We start from the raw sequence: 16,496 nt of genomic DNA on the forward strand, positions 1-16,496 counted from the left end.
TGGCTATGGATCTTCAACAACTATGATGCTGAGTTGAACATGTTCAGAATCAATGAAGTACTTGGAATGACGAAGAATTCATGGAATGTTGAAGAACCAAGGAAATCAAGCATATTGGATGAGAAGCTAAAAAGTTTATTTATTTTTTCACCCATATGTATTAATATTTTTGTCATTAAAATTGACAAAGGGGGAGATTGTTAGAGCACTGCTCGGTCGAACTCGCAAGCGTTGCTATCTCAAGCTTGTTTGTAAAGTTTAGGTGATTAAAACTAAGTCTTAATTTCTAGTCTACTTATAGCTATGTCTCGGATTAAGATAGAATGTTTAGTTGAGATTTAGACTTCACGACGTTCATCGATTGAAGACGAAAATCTAATGAGGATAGCTTGGAGGAACTTCATCAACAAAAGGTATGTGGAGACTAAAACTTATCTATCACACATGATTTGTGTGAGACAATCATTTGATGTCGACTCGAAATGTTTCGTATTGATCATTCGATCACTTGAAAATTACTTATAAGCTAATAGTTTGTGTGAGACAACTATTGTCGTCTTCTAAGGATGTTTCAATGATTGAATTGGGAGTTTAAAACAATTAACCATTGTCTGGATATAACACAGTATGCATACCAGTATGCAAACTGTTGTGGTATGATTCAGGTCCTGAAACCTTGTTTGTATACCAGTATGAAAATTGCGTTAACTATTAAAGTCCGGGAACCAAGTTCGCGTCAGTATGCAAACGGTTCTACCTGAGTTAAGGTCCGGGACAGCAGTATGCGTACCCGTTTGCAAACTGCTGGACAAGACCAAAGTTCGGAACTATAGTTTGTGTACCCGTTTGCAAACTTAGTTGGTTAAGTTCAAAAATCGTTTAAGTATGATTCCACACCCATGAACAAATACATTTATAAATTAAGGAATGAAATCTTTACAAATCGTGGCTTAATGTTCATGAATTGATTTTCATGAATCAATCCGATTTTGCTTCAATTGTTTCTTGTATACTTCTATGAGATATATACAATTCAAAAACTCTATGAGTAACACAATTAGATTCATTTGATTATCTTTCTTTGATTGATAATCATATTTGATCTAGAAGTGTTAGATGAATATGGTTAATACAAAAGTGTTCACATGGCTAACTTCGGTTAACTATTGTTGACCCAACTCAATATACACGTTTAAGTACGGTTAACCTTATCTAAATGAAGGTATACTTTATTTGTGTGTAACAAGCTAAGACCATCTAACGGTGGAGAGATATTGCATTGGTTTTAAGCAGACTTAGCTTGAATCTTAAATCAGGTTTTCATCTAACGGTGAATATTGATTGTTTTGTTACTAAGCTATCTTAGAAAGTAAACCCTGATTTAAAAGACTATATAAGGGAGAACTCTAGCAAATGGAAAACCTAATCCCGACACTTTCCCGTGTCCTAGTTGCGACTAGAGTCGACTCCCCTTTAACCTAGGTTTTTCCGAAGCCATTATAAGTTAACAACTTGAAGAGGGATTCGTGAAGCCAGACCCAACTATTTTCTTTGTAGTTGCGTGTTCTGATCTTACTTGTTCTATCTTATTGAGTACTATCTTCTCTAAGATTTGCTCGAGATTTATCTCCGATTGGTAAGATATAAGAAGTAATCACAAAGATCTTCGTCTCATTCTTTGTGATTCCACAAGAGCTTCTTCTACTACCATATAGTTAAGTTATTGTGAGGTGATTGATATTTCTAGTATGTTCTTCGGGAATATAAGACCGGATTATCAATTGGTTCCTGTTCACCTTAATTTATCAAAATACGGACAAAAACTTCATAGGTATCAGATTTGTGGGAGACAGATTTGTTTATAAGTCTTCGTCTTTGGGTCGTAGCAACTCTTAGTTGTGGGTGAGATCATCTAAGGGAATCAAGTGCGTCGAGTCCTGATGGGATCCAGAGATTTAAGTAACACAACTGTACCTTAATCGGTATGAGAATTGGTTAGGGCTCAACTACATTCCAGTCCGAAGTTAACTTGTAGTAGGCTAGTGTCTGTAGCGGCATAATATAGTGAGGTGTTCAAATATGGACTAGGTCCCGGGATTTTTCTGCATGTGCGGTTTCCTCGTTAACAAAACTTCTGGTTTCTGTGTTATTTCTTTTCCGCATTATATTTGTTTATATAATTGAAATATCACAGGTTGTGCGTAGTTCAATTAATTGGTAAATCCAACCTTTGGTTGTTCATAGAAATTGATTGACACTTAAACATTGGTCTTTGGTACCATTTAAGTTATTCTCGTAACCAATCAGTTCACGCATTCATTCATGTTGATTTGCTGATTGATTTGAGAAAGAGATATAACTCTTGGATATCTTTCCTTGATTAAGTCTGACTGTCTAGTTGATTCTCTTGGAATTATATTGGACTTAGTCCATACAGATTTCCGAACGAAATATAAGGTGTGGTTGTTGTACCACTACTTTTTCAGGATGTTTTTCCATTAGGGGTGTCAACGGACAAAAATCCGTCGGATTTTGATCAAACCGATAAGGTTAAGGTTAAGTATTGTCGAAAATCCAATATCCGATAACATCCGAATGAATCCAAAATACCAATCCGATTACGTTAGGATAAGTTATCGGATATCATATTTTTTTCCTGATAAAATCCGAAATGAAAGGGTTTCCATCCTAATTTGGGAAGAACTTTATAGCAGCAACATCTTAACCATTTGTTTACCACACTTTGTTGATGCCCTAGTGTATCTTCAAAATCCATTTTTCTCAATTCCTTATCCAAATCAATCAAATACAGAAAACCATAAACAAATTCTCAAGCGCAAAATCCAAATAAAACTATTCAAGAACACACACAAATAACATTCATCAATATATTCATCAAACAAACAAAGAAGAATTCATGCCTTAGAAATAAGAAATCCAGTTACTTGATGAATACAGAATTAACTCAAGTTATAATGAATACCCATTCTTCAGAATCCCATGAATTTCTTCCTGTTCCTCTTTGAGAGTTGAATACACAAACAGTTATTTCAAATTTCAGATCCCCTTTCAATTCCAGCTCCAATTCAAACTGCCAACAAGATCAAATTCATCTCAAACCCTTACAAACCAAGGAAATTGAACACAACCAGCACCAATATCAGTTCCCAAATATTGCTTTTCATTTGATATTCCCTTTTCAGATTTGCAATCTCTTATATCTTTCATCATTTTCATTACCTACTGAGCATCAAAACCCCTAATTTCATCTCAATTTCTCCATCATTTTCCATGTTGAGTTCAAGAATATTAGAGATTAAAGAAGTGAAAAGAAGATTGTAATTGCAGAGAATAGACGAAATGAGAAGAATTTTTTTTAAGAGAAGACTCGTCCCTACGCTTCTCTGCCCCCGGGTTGTCGGATGTCGGATATTAGCCTCCAGGATACTGCTTAATCCAGTTCCGTTAGGCTAAGTAGGTAAAGTACGATAAGAGTTTGGATTCTGAAATCTGAAATACGATACATCGGATTAAATCCTATATAATGTAGAATTTTTGGAAACGGATCTCGGACTTCATATGTATATTGACAACCCTATTTACCAAGCCATGTATCATGCCGAACTAGTTTCCCCACTATGGTAAAAAAATTTCGGACCCGTGTTAATAATTTTTTTATTATTTTGTGTCTGGTGGGGTCTTTATTAAATTTTAGAGATTATATAAAATTTTATGGGAACTTGTATAATAAAAATATGTTATAATAACTAAAAAGTAAGAAAGAAGTAATGGTGGGTTTGGATGTAGAATTTTAAAGGTGGAATCTATGGGTCCAGGGGATTTGGTGGAATTACGTTTCCTTCGGTACGTTTGGTTGCCCAAATCCCTGGAATCACGTTTCCCATGGGAATTACTTTTCCAACAAATCCTCCATATGGAGTCCGACACCTCCCCCCTAATATTTGCTTGGAAACTTCTCAAGAGATTTATGGACCCGATTTTTTAAACTCTAAATCTCATATATATGTTAGAGAAAATGAGTTTATAAAAATTGAGTTTATAAAATAGTTTGGTTTTTTGGTCTTGAAAGGATTGGAACTTAGGACCTATTGGTCACTAAGGACACTAGCTCATTTTCACTTGTTGTGAATGAACCTTTAGTCCCACATAGGGAAAACTAAAGATGATACCTCTCCAAAAAAGTATTGAATTTTTTGATATTAAGAGTGGCCCTTGGGTCATTAGCACTTTTGTGCGAGGGGGAGGACTTAGGCAATGGGCTAGTTGGTGCAACCACATATTTTCACACACGCGCGGTGCTTCGCACCGAAGCACGCACGCCGCCGTCCGTCCGTGCGTGCGGCCCGGCTCGGGTTCGGGTTCGGATTCGGGTGTGGGTGTGCGTGTGGGTGTGTCAAGACTTATCTTTTTGGCGAAACTTCCTTTGAGTTATTATCTAAAAGATTTTAAACAAATCATTTCTTAATCGTTGGGGGTGTCTGACCCGGCGGATGTTTCCTTACGTTTTACAAACACATTATGATGCATGAAACGTGCATGAACGTTTTACAAACACATTATGATGCATGAACGTTTTATAACCATATTATGATGCATGAAACGTTTTAAATCAATACATGAACGTTTTATACTGTTTCGAAAAATTTGAATTAATTGAAATTAATTCCATTCGATTTAATGCGCATCAATGAGACTTCTCTCATTTCTCCTCTATATAAACCGACCACATTTTTCATTTTCAATTTGTGTCCAGAAGAGCTACTATCCTCTTCTTTTCGTCTTCTCCCCCTATGTGGTCCTTTATTTTCATTCCGTGCGCAATTGTTGTTGAGGTCGTAAGAGTGGGCAAGTACTGTAGTGCTAACAGTGCTTGCAACAGGAAGTTTTATCCTGGATACGAACTTGACCACAGGGTATAGGCATCACTCATTCTTGAGGCGTACCGGTCAAATATCGTGTTAAGGACAGCGTGTTGAACACGTGACTCTGTCCTCTGTTTGTAGTCCAATTGAGTGTCTATTTACTTTCCAGAAATTAATCCTTTTATTCTAAGATCTCTCTAACATCTTTCTTGAGTGTTTTATTGTTACAGAAGCAACAATCTTAACACGATATTTCTGTTTTCTGTCTGTAACAATGGGTAAGAACGATGTTGAAAGACCAGCAAAGTTTTCTGGAAAAGATTTTAAGAGGTGGCAGTCAAAAATGTTATTTTTCTGAGTTATCATGAGTTAGACTCCTATGTTCTGAAACCGTTTGATGAGTCATTGAAGAATGCTGGTAATGAGTCTCTTTTTGAAGAATGGAAGAGGAACAATTACATGGCTAAAAACCATATTCTGAATTGTTTAGAGGATGCTTTGTATGATTTTTACAATGCTAAGGACAACTTTTCTTCTTTTGATTTATGGGCTGATTTGGAGGAAAAATATCAAGCTGAAACTGCCGGAAGTAAGAAATTCTTGGTAGCCAGACTTTATGAGTATAAAATGGTGAATGACAAATATGTGGTTGATCAATTCCTTGAACTCCATCAAATTATGAATGAAATTCTTGCCGAAGGTATGGTGATTGATGAAACTTTTCAAGTGTCTACTGCTATCGAGAAATTTCCTACTTCCTGGTCCGAGTACAAGAAGAAACTGAGACATGAAACTGCTGAAGTTACTATGGTTGAACTGGGTAAGAAAATTCAAGTTGAAGAATTGTTGTGCTCCAAGGACAAAAATGTATCTTCTTCAAGGGACATGTCTTACAAAGCTCATGTGACTGAACACAAAGGTTCCAATGCTGATAAGAACCGAAACAACTCCAAGAAACCTCCAGGAAAGAAAGGTATGTTTCAGAAACCTAAATCTAGCATTAATAAAATTAAGGGTGATTGCTATGCTTGCGGAAATCCTGGCCATATGGAGGTTCACTGTAGAAACCGTAAGGACCTTAAAAAGAAAAGTAATGCTAATTTGGTTGAAAACAACAAAGATGAATTTTCTGGCACGGTGTCTGAAGTAAATTTGGTAACAAATGTGAGGGACTGGTGGGTAGACTCTGGGGGCTACCAAACATGTCTGTGGGAACAAAGAAATGTTCACCTCCTACAGTAAAGTAGGGGAAGGAGAGAAACTCTATATGGGTAACTCATCTGCAGCTGCGGTTGTAGGAAAAGGCAAAGTTGGGCTCAAGCTCACTTCTGGCAAGACTATCACTTTGAATGAAGTTCTTCATGTTCCGGACATCTGCAAAAATCTTGTTTCTTGTGCTGTTTTAGATGATAAGGGTTTTAAAATTGTAATAGAATCTGTGAAATGTGTTGTAACTAAGGGTAAGCATTATGTGGGGCAGGGTTATAAGACTGAGGGACTGTATAAGCTTAATTTAAACTCTGCTGTAATGAATAATAATGGTTCTTCTGCTTATGTTTGTGAGTCTTTGAACGTTTGGCATGGTAGACTTGGACATGTAGTTATAAATCAATGCTTAAACTAGCCAATGTGGGTTGCATACCCAAATTTAGTTTGGAAAAGGAACACAAATGTGAAATATGCGTAGAATCAAAGTATGCTAGAAAACCTTTTAACAAAAATGTTCATAGAAATTCTAAACCCTTAGAATTAATTCACTCAGATCTAGTTGACATGAAATCAGTTCAAACTAGAGGCGGTAAGAAATGGTTTGTTACCTTTATAGACGACTGTACTAGTTACTGTCATATTTATTTGCTTAGAGGTAAGGATGATGCCTTAGAAGCATTTAAGAGGTATAAACTAGAAGTTGAAAACCAATTGAATACTACCATTAAAACCATTAGGTCTGACCGTGGTGGTGAGTACATAACTCCTATAGGAGATTTCTGTGTAGAACATGGCATAATACACGAGGTTACCCCTCCTTATTCACCTCAGTCGAATGGAGTAGATGAACGTAAGAACCGCACCCTTAAGGAGATGATGAATGCCATGTTAATTAGTTCAGGATTACCTTCGAACTTGTGGGGGGAAGCTGTCCTCTCAGCCTGCTATATCCTGAACATAGTACCTTTTAAAGGATCAGACAAAACTCCATACGGATTGTGGAAAGGTAGACAACCTTCTTTAGCATAATTTAAAGTGTGGGGGTGTTTGGATAAGGTTCAGATCCCTAAACCTAAAGCAACCAAGATAGGACCCAAAACTGTTGACTGTGTCTTCATAGGGTATCCTGAGCATACACCTGCATATAGATTTATGGTTGTGAATTCTGATGTTTCTGAAATTGGTGTGAATACTATTATGGAGTCTAGGGATGCTGTGTTCTTTGAAAATACTTTTCCTTTAAAATCTGACTCCCGTAAGAGAGGTGTTGATCCCCTAGATGTTCCTTCAACCAGTCAGACTTTACCTTTAGAGGAAGATGAAGTAGAATTTGATCTTAGGAGGAGTAAAAGAGCTAGAACCAATACCTCTTTTGGACCTGACTTCATAACACTAGCAGAGTCTGATCCTCAGACTTATAGAGAAGCCATGACTTCTTCTGAAGCTCCGTGGTGGAAAGAGTCTTCTATTAGTGAAATGGAATCCATCAAAGAAAATGATACATGGGAGACAGTAGATTTACCTCCAGGGTGTAAGGCCATAGGATGTAAATGGATCTTCAGGAGGAAACGTAACATAGATGGAACTATTCAAAAATACAAGGCTAGGTTAGTAGTCAAAGGCTACAAACAAAAGGAAGGTGTAGATTTCTTTGATACTTACTCACCCGTTACGAGAATTACTTCCATTAGGATGTTAATTGCTATAGCCGCGGTTCATAACCTAGAAATACATCAAATGGATGTAAAGACAGCTTTCCTACATGGTGAATTAGACGAAGAAATTTACATGGAACAACCTGAGGGCTTTGTAGTGAAAGGTTGTGAAAACAAAGTTTGTAAACTGAAAAAATCTTTGTATGGATTGAAACAAGCACCTAAACAATGGCATGAAAAATTTGATCATGTAATGTTTTTGGTTTTAGAATCAATGAATCTGACAAGTGTGTATATACTAAGCTTGTAAATGATGCCTGTGTGATTGTATGCTTATATGTTGATGATATGCTTATACTTGGTACAAACATGGATGTAATTAATTCCACTAAGAACATGCTGAATGAGAACTTTGACATGAAAGACTTAGGCCCTGCAGATGTAATCTTAGGGATGAAAATTAGGAGAAATTCTAACGGTTATAGTCTTAGTCAATCACATTATGTTGAATCTGTGCTTAGAAAATTCAATCATTTTGATTGTAAACCTGCTTATACTCCGTATGATCCTTGTTGTAAACTCAAAAAGAACAGAGGTAATGGAGTATCACAACTTGAATACTCACGAGTTATAGGAAGTCTGATGTATTTGATGAACTGTACTAGGCCAGACATTGCTTATGCTGTGAGTAGGTATACTTGTAATCCAGGGCAGGAACATTGGGATGCACTTTTTAGAGTGTTGAGGTATCTGAAATACACGTTGACCTTTTGTTTGAATTATGAAAGGTATCCTGCTATCCTTGAGGGATTTTGTGATGCAAACTGGATATCAGACTCAGAGGAGTCTAAGTCTACGAGTGGATATGTTTTCACTCTAGCATGTGGGGTTGTTTCTTGGAAGAGTTCCAAACAGACCTGCATAGCTCGATCCACTATGGAATCTGAGTTTATTGCGCTAGATAAAGCAGGAGAGGAAGCCGCTTGGATAAGATGCTTTTTAGAAACATTCCTCTCTGGCATAGGCCTGTGCCGGCTATATCTATACATTGTGATAATCAAGCTGCCATAGCTAAAGCTAAAACAGCTACTATAATGGGGAGGTCTATACATATAAAAGAAGACACGATACCCTAAAACAACTAATCTCAAAGGAGGCGTTATTTCCATTTATTGGGTTAAGTCCAGGAGAATATCGCGGACCCTTTGACGAAAGGTTTGTCCAAGGAGATAGTTATTAATGCATCTAAGGGGATGGGGCTTAGGCTCGTTAAATAAACTTGCCAGAAGGATACTCAACCTTGCTGACTGGAGATCCATCCCAAGATCAAGGTTTCGAATGAGAAACTAATTTGTGGCGGGTCAAGGTAAACACTATCAGAGAATTCATTCCTGCCCCTTCCCTATGGTGTGTATTGATAGTGTGACTGCATGTGAGGATGACTTTTGTATCAAGTCTTAATGAGTTCTATAGTTTCAATTTTAGATTGAAGTGGGTGTAGCAGTAAACACTCTTGATGGAACTCACCTATCTGAATGTGGAAGTGGGTCGCTTCCTATGAGAAAGAGCTGATTCTCTAGAGCATTCGGAGAAACGGATTTGTCCATGGCCAAAAAGGACACACGACACGAACTCGACAGCACTAGAGGATATCACGCGTAGTTATTATCGCGCATTACACTAAAGATGGTGGTTCAAGACATCGCGTTCACTGTCCATAAGTAGTTCCGGCAATTTCTTACTAAGCAAAGGTTCAAGATCTTATGGACACCTCTTGCCTAAGTGGTATTTCTCGTTTTCCGTTTTTCTGATTTTTTATCGGTATTTCATTCATGTGGGGGATTGTTAGAGAAAATGAGTTTATAAAATTGAGTTTTATAAATAGTTTGGTTTTTTGGTCTTGAACGGATTGGAACTTAGGACCTATTGGTCACTAAGGACACTAGCTCATTTTCACTTATTGTGAATGAACCTTTAGTCCCACATAGGGAAAACTAAAGATGATACCTCTCCATAAGTATTGAATTTTTTGATATTAAGAGTGGCCCTTCGGTCATTAGCACTTTTGTGCGAGGGGGAGGACTTAGGCAATGGGCTAGTTGGTGCAACCACATATTTTCACACACGCGCGGTGCTTCGCACCGAAGCACGCACGCCGCCGTCCGTCCGTCCGTGCATGCGGGCGGGCCGGGCTCGGGCTCGGGTGTGGGTGTTGGTGTGGGTGTGTCAAGACTTATCTTTTTGGAGAAACTTCCTTTGAGTTATTATCTAAAATATTTTAAACAAATCATTTCTTAATGGTTGGGGGCGTCTGACCCGGCAGATGTTTCCTTACGTTTTACAAACACATTATGATGCATGAAACGTGCATGAACGTTTTACAAACACATTATGATGCATGAACGTTTTATAACCATATTATGATGCATGAAACATTTTAAATCAATACATGAACGTTTTATACTATTTCGAAAAATTTGAATTAATTGAAATTAATTCCATTCGATTTAATGCGCATCAATGAGACTTCTCTCATTTCTCCTCTATATAAACCGACCACATTTTTCATTTTTAATTTGTGTCCAGAAGAGCTACTATCCTCTTCTTTTCGTCTTCTCCCCATGTGTGGTCCTTTTTTTCATTCCGTGCGCAATTGCTGTTGAGGTCGTAAGAGTGGGCAAGTACTGTAGTGCTAACAGTGCTTGCAACGAGAAGTTTTATCCTGGATACGAACTTGACCACAGGGTATAGGCATCACTCATTCTTGAGGCGTACCGGTCAAATTTCGTGTTAAGGACAGCGTGTTGAACACGTGACTTTGTCCTCTGTTTGTAGTCCAATTGAGTGTCTATTTACTTTCCAGAAATTAATCCTTTTATTCTAACATCTCTCTAACATCTTTCTTGAGTGTTTTATTGTTACAGAAGCAACAATATATACAATTTTTAGATTCTAAGGTAATGCCAAACAACATATGGACTTTAAAACAAGATAATTTTATGAATCCTTGGAATTTTAACTGAGTTACCAAACACACGAGGGATTCACATGAATCCCAGAATTTGTAATCCCATGGAAATATGAATCTTCGAAATTGTGTATTCTGCAAACAAACCCACCATAAGTAAAAATTAAAGAATTACCTAGCGATCAATTAAAGTATTGACCAACAGTGATGGAGACTTTAGATGGATATTTACTCTCAACCGAACAATTGAGCACCCATCGTTCGGTAACTACTCGATCTCGCATGGTTAAGTGGAAAATTTACCACTTTTTCATGCGAGTTTGCTAGTTTGCGTTGCGCATAGTGGCTAGGGGTGAGTATGGGCCGGTGTGGAACAGTTTTTACCTCATCCGCATCCAATATGATTCATTACGGATTTAAAATTTGGCATCCGCATCCAATCCGATATCCAACGGTTTTACATCCAATGGATGCATGGATGGACGGATTGGATACGGATAATCCAATAGATTTGTTTTAGTTAAATTTTATAATGAAGAAATAAAAACAACATAGATAACTTCTTATGAAACCTACATATTTTGTATATGTTTATGAATATGAAAGCATCATGGACAACACTCCAAGTAACCACCTTAAGAATTCCTAAACTATCTATGTGTTTTTAGAAAACTATATTAATAGCCTTAATATAAAGGGTATGGATGTCCAATGGATTTTCAAGGTTGCATCCAGGCTCAATTCGTGATCTGTTGGATTTTAAAAATCCAATACGCATGCAACCCATTAGCAAACGGTCGGGACATCCATCCGCAAAAATACGGTTGGTCTCGGTTAAATCCGCATATTATGGGCCAAATGCTGACCTCTAACAGTGGCTACAAAACTGACAAATCTGATGGTTTTCCTTCTTCGTAGGCCAGTTCCTATGGTGTGGCAAACGTGAGAGTTTGCCATTTTTTGCACCCACTATGGAGCTGGCAAACTGGCGAAGCTAAGTGGAAAATTTGTCACTTAGCCAGGCCAGGTCAAGTTTCCACCGAGCGGTCGAGTCTCGACCGCTCGGTCAAGCCTACACCGTCCGGTGTTCTGTACACCACTAGCGGCTCTTATTAGGCCGGCTGGTCTAGACTACATTGCTACCAAGAATCTGATAGCCATAAATATCCCCCTATAAACGCTGTGGTTTTTTCCTTTCATGAAATATAAACGCTGCCAAGGATATCTTCTCAAGGATTCACTAGTGGAAAATGGGGTTTCTTCAACCCACAGATTCGACCCCCGTTGACCGTCATTTGACTATTGACCGATCAAGACGGTCGAGGAATAAGAAAAAACTCTGAGACGGCTAAAACTAATCACGGAATAATTATCGTTTTATCCCTGAGTCAACTTCCGACCCAGCGACCGATGAAACACGATTTACCTTTGATAGATTTTATTATTCGGCATATATATACCTCTTTCCCTCTCACATTTCCAATCTCACTTTATTTCTTCTTCTTCTGTTATCAGCTCTCGGTCCCCATCTCTAACCTAAGAAACTAGCTCCATGAAAATGGAGAAATCAGTAACCCTAGATGCTATTTCAACCAAACTAATAAACCCTTCTCTTTATTCTTCTTCTGAAACCCCTCAACTCTCTATTCGAGTTGTACATCTCAAATTTGCCGGGAAATTTTCGTTACTAGTAGATTTATGTTAATTGGTTGTGTTTCTGGAATGGAATATTGAAGTGAGTTTGTGTATTTTACCGGACTCATATGTTAGTGTGGTTCTGGATATTGGTGTTGCTTAACATGTTTCTCTATATTTTTCTTATAAAGATGCTAGGAGTTGAACATCCAAGTGCTAAGGTAAGATTGATACATTAGGAATGCGTATATTTTTTATTCTTTGGGTTTGTTTCTGTTCTTGAGAAGGATTGATGTCAATCTTAGTTTGAGTTATATGCAAATGGATCCACTAAATGTTGATTGTAGTGTTGCTTAAGTTTATTGTACATTTATTGAGGAAGTTCCTTATATGAGCGAGGTATAATTACAGGGTTTAAGCAGGTTGTTCTGCTTATAAGTGATGTGGCTGAAGCTCTCACGAAGATGAGTGGAACTGGTGGCCACACCTTGGGCTGTTTTCACATTCAGTTTTCTCATCCTTTTTACCATGGACATTAAATTTTCTGACTGATATTGCTTAGCGGTGAATATAACCAAGAGTCTTGGTGAATGTAACCAAGAGCTTTCTTTCGCTTTTTCTAGTTGCATCACAACGACATGATATTTGTATTTTGTAATATCTTCAGACATTTTAGGTTTGTAATTACTGGGTGTTGTTCAAATTTCACATGGAAGGTGCCACAAAGAATTCTCTGGATTTGAGGGACCCTGGACAACCAACCCCCTAGTGTTTGATAACTCTTCCTTCAAGTAAGACTATTCTATACACTTCAAATTTTGTCTATGTTTTAAGAATGCCTGTATTATATGTTATGTTGTCAATATGTAAGGTACTAATGTTGTTTTCTATATTTTTTATTTGACTTCTTTGTAGGGAGCTTCTAAATAGGGAGAAGGAAGGCTTAATCCAACTCCGAACTGATAAGACACTCTTGGCTAATCCCTTTCTCCGTCCCTTGTTGAAAAATATGCAGAGGTTTGTATTATGTCATAATCAACTAGCATCCATCACCATATTTCTTAAAAATAATTATGGATAATGGATTTATAAAACCATAATTTAGAAGAGTCCATACAAAAGTTCATTGACATTTCAGAGTTTAGGACGATAAATCCATCTTCGCTGACTAAGCTGATGCTCACTTGAAGCTATCTGAATTAGGGTAAGTTTATAGAATTATTAAATTTTGAAATGACCGAAACCCATTTTTTCGCATTTAGTTTTGCTGTGGCATTTGGATTTCTATTTCACCATATTTATTTTTCTTTAATACTGCTGCTCTTTTAAAGTAAGCACAAGTTGCTTCCCATTTTTGTCCACTTATCAGAACCTTGCACCTGTATTGTGTAGATAGCATCAAGAAGCATACAAGGAGAGCTGCAATGAGAACTGCAAACGAGTTCTTATTACGTGACAGGTTAGTGAACTATGTTTATAAAGGAATTGGATTCCTGCAAAATGGTTTACTTAAGTTTTCATTTTTTTTTCTCCTTATAAGAACCTTGCACCTGAATTATGCAATTAACATCAAGGAGGATACAAGGAGGTGGCAATACTGAAAATGCTTTAACTTTTGTTGCTCGCCTGGGTCTGTTCCGCATTAAAACCATAGTCTCTTAAACCACCTCCTTGTATTTTTGTTGCAGCCAGCCCAAAATGAGCAAGACTGTTCCATGATAAATCTCTTGTAAATGAAGATACTTACGAACCTTTCTTTAGTTAAGTGTTCAATCATAGTCAGTATTATAATAGTGAATATCTTCTTTGTTACCTTTGCTTTTCAAGCATTTTGAATTCATGTTGTCATAATGTTTGTTTCATTTCGTATGACTACGTCTCAACAAATTTAAAAAAGAATCTAGCCACCTTTTCAGTGATTGAAAGCGTGAAATTATTATGCATAAGTAATTGTGAATTGTACTTATTCTTCTAGGATGGTAGTTTGAGATTTACTTTGTTTCCATTTGTCACTAACTTAATTAAATTTTGGTTTGATTCCTCGTAGGGTGGAAGGGAGACGGAGATCCAGGCTATTCATCTCTGTCTCTTTCTGTTAGCTTATCTCCTCTGTATCAGTAAGGTGCCAATACTTAACCCTAAGGTTTGGCATTACAAGGTTTGGTTCTGTCAGCTCACAAGGTTCAGCTTCATGGCTTTGCCAGAGGAGAAGATTTGCTTCCGCTGGTACTTCTCGATGCCAAGTTCACTTCCAACTTAGGGTATTCCTCTATACATCTGTGCATGTTCTAAATTTCTGCTAATTGGAGAAGGTTCCACTTATTAACTTTCAGAAGTGGTACTCGTATCTCTCATAATTGTGCATTATGATTTGGGTTACAACCTCAACTATGACTTGCACTCCTCAAGTAGTTGATGTACTGAGGAAAGCTAATGTTCTTATTGCTCCAACAAAGGCTTCTGGCACTGAAGGAATATGATTAACTATCCCACGATATCTTGTAATCTTCGGTTAGTTCTAAGAAAAATAACAGGGTAATTTCAATTACTCTCTATTTTGTTTATTACATACATGCATTCTCTTCATATGTAAAGTTTGCCCTGCACCGTGTTTTGATGCTTTACATTGGTTTATTTGGAAGTAGGTTATTGAGTAGGTTACTGTAACCAACAAAACCCCTTGTTCATTTTTGGGTTATAGTTGTTTACTCCATTCAGAGATAACTAGCAACCTTAAGATTAGCTAAACTTTCTAATTCTAATTCTGTGCATTTGTTATGCAACAGCGTCTCAATGGATCTCCCCCACTTTTGTTTGATTCGATGTTGGATTGTTGTCAAAATATTCATTAATTGGTAGCAAGCGGCACTAGACGTTTAGTATCGATGATAATGATAAAATAGGTGAGCTGAAAATGAGACTTTATTGTTGTTTGTTGTTTTACTTGTGTAGAGTATAACTTAATCGCTTAAGTTTTTGTAATGTGCTGCAACTAAATGAATAAGCATTGCCAGTTGTCGTGACTGTGTGTTCTATGCAGGAGTAAATTAGGGGCCACTAATTTTTGGGGATAATCATAAGTTGCAGGTGAAGTCTCTTCATCTGAACCTTCTTATACTTTCGTAATCTCCTTGTAGTGTATAAAAATGTTATTGATGGACATTATGGATCCATTTTCATCCTACTCATTCAAGAAAATGATCAGAAATGTTATTGGTCTTTCTTGCACAAATTGCCTTATACATTACTTTTTATTTACAGCTTGTTTCGGTGTGGTGGATCCAAACGATTTATCATCTCATCCGGCAGGGGTATCTGATGTTCAAGGTGAGTCTGCTACGCGCTTAGATCCTGATCATTTTTCCAAATTTGGTATGTTGCCATCTTATTTTCATCTTAATGGTGTGAAGGGAGGATTCAATTATGTTTCTTTCTTTCGTGGTAGTTCTTTATACTTTATAAAACTACAGGTGTGTGTAGCTGAACCTCCTCTGTTCTCAGACCTCGTGGGGTATTTTTAATCTTTGGTGCTTGTTGTTCCATGTTGGATTTGTAGACCTCCTCTGTTCAGGTACTGTTTGTGTATCTGATGTGCTTATTAAAATTTAACTGAGCTGGTGGGTAAACTAAAAATGGTCGTGCTTGTTTTATTGTTTTTGCATATTATTTCACCTGAAAAGACAAAATCTTGATCTAATTATATTTTATGCTGACTGAGTGCAATTTGGTTTCACAGACACTTATTAATTGCTTTCAGTGATCTTGCTGGTTTAGAAGAGTGCATTGAAGAATAGGTTAACTTAAAGGTACTTAACCTTGCCATAAGACAATGGTTTTCTTATCCTTGTATTTCTTTCACCGTATAAGACCATTTAAGTTTCCCTACCATATGTATGATGATGAAACTGGTTGGTGCATTCTAGAAATGGGTTTACAAAATCAATTATCTTACGACACTTACCTCTTACCCTGAAGGATGTTAAACCAATTGAAAATCCCAAATGCTCAACATATAGATATGTTAAGAGGCTCTTGTGCCATCAGTTGAATAGATTATCATCTCGTTAATGTACTAAATACTAATAAATAGTAATTCTACTGTTTTTAAAGGGGAAAGATGCCCGAGCGATTTTCGATAAGTAATTG

General features: G+C 37.1%; 1 long non-coding RNA gene across 1 annotated transcript; it reads left to right on the forward strand.

Annotated features, from left to right (window-relative positions):
* The first annotated feature begins 15,148 nt into the window (after positions 1-15,148).
* Positions 15,149-15,903, forward strand: LOC113362163. The gene is made up of 4 exons (XR_003365579.1): positions 15,149-15,253; positions 15,391-15,437; positions 15,612-15,677; positions 15,821-15,903. It is a non-coding gene; the product is annotated as an uncharacterized LOC113362163 (long non-coding RNA).
* Positions 15,904-16,496: the final 593 nt, after the last annotated feature.

The sequence above is a fragment of the Papaver somniferum genome, chromosome 3, assembly GCF_003573695.1.
Source record: "Papaver somniferum cultivar HN1 chromosome 3, ASM357369v1, whole genome shotgun sequence".
NCBI lineage: Eukaryota > Viridiplantae > Streptophyta > Magnoliopsida > Ranunculales > Papaveraceae > Papaver > Papaver somniferum.